This window comes from Erythranthe guttata, chromosome 3, assembly GCF_056151865.1.
Source record: "Erythranthe guttata isolate IM_541 chromosome 3, IM_541, whole genome shotgun sequence".
Taxonomy (NCBI): Eukaryota; Viridiplantae; Streptophyta; class Magnoliopsida; order Lamiales; family Phrymaceae; genus Erythranthe; species Erythranthe guttata.
The window spans coordinates 10,108,784-10,116,416 of NC_142535.1; positions in this window are offsets into that span (position 1 = coordinate 10,108,784).

Genomic DNA, 7,633 nt, shown 5'->3' on the forward strand with positions numbered 1-7,633 from the left:
CCTCTTCACAACTTTAAGATGAGTGACTTTGGGATTAGCTTGATACCTGGCACACACACAAACACTAAACATAATGTCAGGCCTGCTTGCTGTTAGATACATAAGGCTTCCAATCATGGTTCTGTAAAGAGTGCTGTCAACATCTTCTGCAACATCATCCTTGGACAGTTTTTGGCTGGAACCCATTGGAGTTTTCATGTGCTTGGCTGACTCCAACTCAAATCTTTTGACCAGATTGAGAGCATACTTCTTTTGATTTACAAACATTCCTTCACCTGTTTGTTTGATTTGGAGTCCTAAGAAGTAATTCAACTCCCCTACCATGCTCATTTCAAAAGTGTGAGACATAGAATCTACAAAAGACTGTAAAAGATTAGCACAAGTAGAGCCAAAAACAATATCATCAACATATATCTGAACAATAATGATATGATTATTTGTTCTTCTAATAAATAGAGTTCTATCTGCCTCTCCTCTATTGAATTGTATTTCAAGTAAGAAGTCAGTGAGTCTTTGATACCAAGCTCTAGGAGCTTGTTTAAGACCATACAGTGCCTTCTTAAGCTTGAAAACATGATTAGGCTTGGCAGAATATTCAAAATCCTTGGGTTGTTCAACATATGCTTCCTCATTCAGAACCCCATTCAGAAATGCACTTTTGATATCCATCTGATACAGTTTGATTTTAAGAAAGCAGGCTATAGCAAGAAGTAATCTAATAGATTCAATTCTAGCTACTGGAGCAAAAGTCTCATCAAAGTCTATACCCTCAATTTGGGTATAACCTTGTGCTACTAACCTAGCCTTATTTCTAACCACTGTACCTTTTTCATCAGTTTTGTTTTTGAAGATCCACTTAGTTCCTATCACATTTACATGGTTTGGTCTGGGAACTAAGTACCAAACATCATTTCTGATGAACTGATTCAACTCTTCATGCATTGCATTTACCCAGAATTCATCCTTCAGAGCTTCTGCAATATTTCTTGGTTCTACTGAAGACACAAAGCAAGTGGTTCCAGTTAGTGCACATTCAGAAGATAAATTTGCAAATCTTACCATATCTCTGTAGTTTACTCTCTCTTTTCTTCTGGTCCTCATTCCATCAAAGATATCTCCCACTACTTGAGTAGATGGGTGATTTTTCTGAATTCTACTTGAGGGTTCCTTTCTGCAGACATCAAAGATTGGCTGTAACTCAGTCTCTGGAGAATGTACTGAGTCAGATGTGGTCACACTTGGCTCAGCACTTTCTTCTCTTGACCCTGGACTGTCTGTATCTGGATCATCTGTGGCAGAAGTGTCTTTTTCGGTTGTGTCTCTTTCAGCAATTAAGTCATCAACTTCATCTTCAGCTGTTTTACTGCGGAGATCAGCAAAGTCATCAAATACCACATTTACAGATTCAATAATGGTTCGAGTTCTTAGATTATACACTCTATAAGCATGACTGTTATTAGAGTATCCCATAAACAAACTCAAATCACTTTTTGAATCAAATTTAGCTAGATGCTCTCTATCATTTAGAACATACCAGACACATCCAAACACATGCATGTATTCTAGATTAGGTTTCTTGCCATAAAGAATTTCATATGAAGTCATCATGGATCCTAATCTTAGATACACACGATTTGAGATGTGACAAGCTGTGTTGACAGCCTCAGCCCAAAACCTTTTAGACAGATTTTGTGCACTCATCATCACCCTAGCCATTTCTTGGATGGTTCTGTTTTTTCTTTCAGCAATGCCATTTTGCTGAGGAGTTTTTGGAGCAGAAAATTCATGCTTTATACCCTTTTTATTACAAAAAGCAAGAAATAAAGCATTCTCAAATTCTTTTCCATGATCAGACCTGATTCTACGAACATAAATTTGAAATTGAGGTTTAACAAACCTGTACAGATTTTTGAACACCTCAAAAGTGTCTGATTTTTCTCTTAAAAAATACACCCATGTATATCTTGAAAAATCATCCACACATACAAAGACATATTTTTTACCACCTAGGCTTTCTACCTCTATAGGACCCATAAGATCCATATGTACAAGTTCAAAACAAATAGTGGTACCAACGTGTTGCAACACTTTGTGTGGTACTCTGGTTGGCTTTCCCTTCTGGCACTTTCCACATATAGGAATATCCTTGATCTTGAGATCTGGTACTCCTCTTATGGCATTGTATTTGTTGAGCAGCTTCAGATTTTTGAAGTTTGTGTGTCCTAGCTTCTGGTGCCATAGCTCTACTTCAATTACTCTTGAGCTCTTGCAAGATATGGTGTCACCAGTTTGATAGCAATTATCCATTGATCTGGAACCTGTCAATATACAATGATTTTGGTTATCAAACACAGAACAACAGTATTTATCAAACTCTACACGTAGATCATCATCACACAATTGACTGATACTGATGAGGTTTGACCCCAATCCTTTAACATGTAGGACATTTGAAAGTTTTGGGAGTCCCTCAATACTGAGTGTTCCACGTCCAACCACTTTGCCTTTAGCTCCTCCTCCATAGGTTACACGTCCTCCATTATGTGTGTGGTAGTTTGATAGAAATTCCTTTGTTCCAGTCATGTGCCTAGAGCATCCACTATCAAAGTACCATGAACCTGAAATGTTAGCATTTAAAGAGGTGTATACTGCTTTGCACAAAAGTTTACCTTTGGGAGTCCATATTTTACACTCCTTTTTGGTACATTCTACCTTTTTCTTTGAAGTGTTCCCTGGAGTGATGTGACTTATTTTGTACAACATTTTGTCACTGCTGAGTTTTTCACAAAATGGACGAATATGTCCTGGTGAGAAACAGTAATGACAAATGTATCCCCTTGTTCTGGACTCTGAAGTGGTGACTGTGAGATTCCTGGATTCCTTGCCATTTGAACCCTTCTCTTTGACAAAGACAATTTCTTTCTTCTTTACTGGCTTGTGTTTCTTCACTTGTTTCTTGAACCCTAGACCTTCCTTTTTGTTGTACTTTTCCAGTGACACAATCTCTTCGAGTTTAGTTGTGCCGGTATTCATCCTCTTGATTGCTAGAGTTGCTTCTTTGAGTTCATCTTTCACCTTTGCTAGTTCAAGATCCTTTTTGGTGATACCAACCTCCAAATGTGTGATTGTTTCTTTAAGGGAAGAATTTTCCCTGTTGGCTGCATCTAGAGCTTGAGTCTTCTTCTCCAAGTTTCTGATCAGCTTCTTACACATTTCTTCATCATCACTGACTGCTTCATTACTGGATTCTGCTGCATTCACAGAAATAGAGTTTAAACATGTATAATGATCAGTATTTAACTCACAAACTGAAAGTGTTTCAGAAAGTGTTGCAGCATCCAGAGAGACTCCTTGGGATTCTGTTTCAGAGAAACTTCCAGTGAGATATCTGACAGAAATAGCTTGTTTAGAGGATTGTTGTTCCTCTGTCTGTTCAGGTTGTTCTTCCTCCTCATCACTGACAACACAAATCAAACTCATTCCTCTTCTTCTCAAGGTATTTGCACATTCATTAGCATAATGTCCAAACCCTGAACAAGCCCTGCATTTAATATGATCCAAGTTAGGTGGTTCAGAATTTGAACGAATAAATGAAGAATTTTTTAAAGTGTTTTGAGAAGATGTTTGAGGAAATGTTCTCTGTGGAATAGATCTGTTCCGGGGCTGAGTTTGTCGATTTTGTGGAGAGCCTTCTGGAAATAACTGTCTGGGCTTGATTCCACTTCGTCTGTACGCCCTATTGAATTTCTGAATTTGAAATGCCACATTGTTGAGACATTCTTCTGCATCATCATCATATTCCAGAGCAACATCTTCCTTTTCTAATTCTGCCTGGAGTGCATTTGAGATAGCCTTTCCTTTCTCCTTTCTTTGATCTTCGAAGTTCATCTCTCTGGACTTGAGACTACCAATTAACTCGTCCAGCCGTAGAGATGATGTATCTTTAGCCTCCTCAATAGCAGTAACCGTCATGCTGAACCTTTCTGGAAGAGTTCTCAATACCTTATTCACTAGTGTCTCGTTGCTCAAGGGACCACCTAAGGATTGAAATTAATTAGCCAAATCAATCAACTTCTCATTGTACTGAGAAATTGTTTCAGTTTCCTCCATTCTCAGTCTCTCAAATTTGGAAGAGAGTAATCTGAGCTTGGTTCTTTTGACACTATCTGATCCCTCACAATGTAGCTGAAGAATTTCCCAAGCATCCTTTGCAGAAGTGCATACAGAGATTAATTTAAACATTGTTAAATCTACTGAATTGAAAATTGCATTTAACGCCTTTGAGTTTTGGTTAGCATTTGATAGATCGTCTGGTGTCCACCGTAATTCTGGAGTAGGAAAAACATCTCCGTCCACATCTGTGATAGTTGGTGGCTTCCATCCAGTGAGAATAGATCTCCATGCTCTCTCATCAATGGCTTTGATGTACGCCCTCATCTTGACTTTCCAGTAGGTGTAGTTCGTGCCATCAAGTACAGGAGGTCGCATAGAAGCAGTCATCTGAGTATCCATCACGAATTCGTTTCTGTAAAGAAAATAGGAACAAACACTTAGTATACGTCAAGTGTTGGCTCTTGATGCCAATTGAAATAATTTATGGTCCCGAATTCGTTTAATACAGAGGTGTTATCTTAAGTGTTATGACACTTGAACAAACATGCAGCGGAAATATAAAGATAAAAGAACAATACTCAGAATTAAAAATGTTCACAAGTAAAGACTTGTGAACTTGCCCTTTACAGGACGGAAAAATATATTAAAATCAATATTCCAAGAATACAAACAGAAGAGGTGCGAAAACTTCTTCCTTATGAATGAATCATTCTCATGATCATTCTTACATTCAAATCTAGATACAAAAAGAAAAATATTAAAAATTCTAGATTTCAAAGATGTACTCGTGAGGAGTACGTAAAGAACTTATGAATGAATCACTATCTTGATCATTCTTACAACCAAGTCTAGAAACATATATACTAAACAATCTAGACTACAAAGAATGTACTTATGAAAAGTAAGTAAAGAATGTACTCATAAGGAGTACGTAAAGATTGTACTCATGAGGAGTACAAACGACCGATTCTAAAACCACTCTAAAACACTCATGTATTCTTTTCAGCTCTCGGTTTTTTATTTCGTAGAATCGATAATCTTCCTTGAGTATTGAATTCGGTATTTATAAGCATTCCAAGCATCCACTACTCAGCCCATGATCTGCAAGAAAACCAACCACAAGAGCACTCAAGAAAATGGGTTAGTGGGTTAGTTAGGAAGTTAGAATAAAATCCACAATTAAATCCACTAAGCACTACTTAGCCCACTAAGCACTATACTTAACCCACTAAGCACTATACTTAACCTACTAAGCACTACTTATTCCATAACTAAAATTTAGTTTAAAAAATAAGAAAGTTAAAAACACAATGTGGAAATAATCCACGTGTTTCAACGAAGAATTGGAAGACGCGAAAGCGTACGAGTTTAAAGACATTATTCGAGCTGTCCTTGGAGAGTAAAGGGTTGAATAAGACCATTGAAGAGTCCATGGTTTGGAATTGGAAGAAAAGAAAGAGAAGAAGTCGTTGGACAAGTCGAATTCCATGCATCCGAGATTCTCGCCTATTCTGGCAGATTTTACCATTCGAGTTATAACTCTCGCATCCGAAGTCCAATTGAGCTGATTCAAAATGATTCAGAAAGCTAACTGAAAGATCTACAACTTTTATGTTTTGAGCGAAGAGATATTCGAAGTGGAACAGTGTCGAAATTGAGCTTTAATTGCATGCACGTGCACAGCCCAATGTCGCGAGTTAAGAAGGGTGATCGAGACGTCGACTTGAAGATCAAGTTATCTTATTTAATAATGCACGTTTTTAATTTAGGTTTTATTATGTTTTTATTATTTTAGAGTTCTTTATGGTTAGGATTTGCTTATTTACAAGTTTCCTTATTATAGTTTAGGTAGGAGTCCTTTTCCTTGTGAAAAGGGAGTCTTTTTAGATCTTATAAATAGGTTGCCAATTTGGCTTATTTTATAAGACGAATTTGAATGAATATTTGAGTATTTTGAGAAATCAATTCTCCTTCGCTGTTCTACAGCAACCTTCGGGATTTTACAAGTGGATTCTTGTAACTTTCTTAGCGCCATAGTATTGGTTTCTGGTTCTCTATAACCACGGGGTCAATATTATATTTCACCTTGATAATAATGGTTTCTAGCTCTTTATAGCTATGGGGTCATTGTTCCTTGCTTCCGCCAAACTTGAATCTTTGTTTTTGGGTGTTTCGATCTTGCTTCCGCGTAGGGTATTAGGGTCTCGTAACAAGTTCTACGGGGTTCGTATCAGGAAATATGATAGGCTGTTGAGCAATGATGGCGGCGGGGAAGGGTCCTTCGCACTCCTGTTCCTGTGAAGACGATGATGATTTTCTTTAAATTATATTTTGAAAAATTGCAATTTGACTTCTTTTAATTTCTGTAACTTTTTAAAATTTAATTTGGTCCCTTAGTTTTAAAAATTACATATTTAAAGGGCAGGGCTTTTCTTTTTTTGCAACAACCTCACCAGACTATTTTTGTCTTTTTGCAGCCGGTCAATGTGAAAAACGTAAATGGGTCGAGTGTGTTATCTAAAAATAAATACAAGGGGTATATGCTAATTATTTTATGATATGGGGACATCGTGCAGTTGTGATTTTCACAAGCGTACTAAATGCAATTCACTTAGATTTTATGAGATAATATATAAGTCAATTGCAAATACCACTCATGTGAAATACTTAATTGTCAAATACCGACTATGTTAAAAAAAAAAAAAAATTCACCCATGTCCCCATGTAATCAAAGTCAAAGCACGGAGTCTCCTAGAGGCAGATTGTGTCTCTCACTAGGGGCTTGTGCAATTTGTTTTATGCTATTTTTAGGGTGAAATGACAAAAATATTTTTTCATAAATAAATATAAAATCTAATGGATGTAATTACAAATAACTAAATCTAAAGGACCAAATTGTAAAATTTCTTAAAAGCCTTAATTCTCTTCTTTTCTCCCAAAATTTCTGATCTGGCAACAGCCATGGCACTACCGTCGCTGAAGTTGCCCCTAATTTCCTTCGGTCCTGCCAATCTATCGATGTCGCCAACCTCACAAAATAGTGGAGAAGAAAAAGGAATCGCACCGAGAAGAGATTGAGATCGAGATTTCTCTCGTCGCACTCGAAAATTTGATGCCCCAAATCCAAACGTCCCGGTCATTTTTATGCTGTGGATCTTCTTCTCCGGCAGTGCCGACAATTAGGGATTTGGCGGTGGTGGCGATTAGGGATTTGGGTGGGTGGATGTCACAAGGGTTTCTTTATTCAAGAAATTTATGCCCGCACAAGCTAATTTGCCAACCAAATCAGTCAACCTTCCTCTCGATTCTGTTTGCAGAAACGCACAAACACAAGTCTTTTATGCCAACGTAAACAAGAACAAGAGTATGCAGCGGAAAACAACACATAAGCACGTTTACGGGCTATGCCCAAACTTTATATGAATCTCCCACAAAGAATACAAAGGAGACGAAGATGCACACACAAAATCCTCATCCAGAATGTCCACATTTGCAGTATGAACGCTCTAATACTAGATGG